This window comes from Pundamilia nyererei, unplaced genomic scaffold, assembly GCF_000239375.1.
Source record: "Pundamilia nyererei isolate P.nyererei 1_Seehausen unplaced genomic scaffold, PunNye1.0 scaffold00258, whole genome shotgun sequence".
In the NCBI taxonomy this organism is placed as follows: Eukaryota; Metazoa; Chordata; class Actinopteri; order Cichliformes; family Cichlidae; genus Pundamilia; species Pundamilia nyererei.
In genome coordinates this window covers 743,887-745,463 of record NW_005187659.1, presented here as the reverse complement: position 1 = coordinate 745,463, position 1,577 = coordinate 743,887, and the positions used below count along the sequence as shown (strand labels likewise).

At 40.4% G+C, this 1,577-nt stretch overlaps 1 pseudogene; it reads right to left on the bottom strand.

Annotated features, from left to right (window-relative positions):
* Nucleotides 1–1,571, bottom strand: part of LOC102206150 (myosin heavy chain, fast skeletal muscle-like) — a 25,576-nt pseudogene extending 24,005 nt beyond the window's left edge.
* Between the last annotated feature and the right edge of the window lie 6 nt (nt 1,572–1,577).

The following is a 1,577-nucleotide window of genomic DNA, read 5'->3' as shown; positions in this document are numbered from 1 at the left end:
CTCAGCCAGTTTCTCATCTCTCATCTCCTCAAGAGTGCCCAGCAGACCAGCTTTGAAGAACACCTATTTTGTTATGGAAAAATAATTAAATAATAACAATAAGTGCTGTGCAAATGGACACTCTATTTACACTCATTAAAATAATGAGGTGTACCTTTGTGTGCCCAAACTTGTACTGTGTGTGATCCACATTAATGGAGCCAAGCAGCTTCTCTGAAGCTTTCTTGTTGTCAATGAACTGTCCCTCAGGGATGACGCTGGCATTCAACACTTTGTATCTTCAAGAGAGAATCATCATTTTACTCATAGGCATTTCATCTTTTGGTATGATGTTCTTCACAAAAGTGTTTTCAATAAGATAAAATTAATTTGCCACTCTTAAACTCAAATTGACACCTCTGCTTGAAGTCACCATAGAGGATTCTGCTGGGGAAACCCTTCCTGCAGATTCTGATGCCCTCCAGTACACCGTTACACCTCAGCTGGTGGATGACCAGGAAGTTCTCCATAAGACCTGAGAGTCAGAAATTGATAATGTTTCAAAACTTTATTTATGTCACTGTGTAATGTGTTGAGCAGTCAGTAGGACTGTGGGGTACCTGGGGTCTTTGACTCATTGGGAATCAGGCAACGGACAAAGTGAGGATGAGTGCTTCTTAAGTTGGTCATCAGCTTGGCCAGATTCTCCTGTAGATCAACATCATTAGATAATAGGTTAATAATATTTAAATATGAGTAAAAAATTATTTTTCCTGCAATACAAATCTATACATACTCTGAAAAGAGCAGACACAGTCTGAAAGGAACCACCCTTCTTCTTACCACCTTTTTTGCCACCCCCAGCAGCCTCTGTTTTCATAAATAGTAAATTTCATTATTGGAATTTAATGAATATTTTTCACAGTATACATATTAGTCTACAGTATGCACATTATAGTTATTAGACAGATACATACTATCTGTACTGGACACAGGAGTTTGTGAGCACTTTTGTTTCTTACCATCAGCTCCAGCATGGGCTGCATACAGGAGGGCCAACAGTTTGTTTGAAGACTTCTGGTAGAGCTGCACAACTGAGTCATTCAGTGGGTCCTTGTTCTTGTCCAGCCAGCCAGTGATATTGTAGTCCACAGTACCAGCATAGTGAACCAGAGCGAAGTGTGCCTCAGCCTTGCCCTTTGCAGGCTTTGGTTTCTCAAAGCATTTGGTCTTGCCAAGATGCTGATCGTGCAGCTTGTTCTTGAAAGTTGTGTCAGAGGCCTTGGGGAACATGCACTCCTCTTCAAGGATGGAGAAGATGCCCATTGGCTGAGAAAATGGTACATGTCATATTAAAATTTCAACAGAGATAACATATGCAACACATGTTACATAATATATTAATATTTTATGGAGGCAGCATGTACATTTCTTCCTGAGCAGCTGTTTACCTTCTCAATAAGCTCAATGCAGGCAGCCAAGTCCATACCAAAGTCAATGAACTCCCATTCAATGCCTTCTTTCTTGTACTCCTCTTGCTCCAGGACAAACATGTGATGGTTGAAAAACTGTTGCAGTTTCTCATTGGTGAAGTTGAT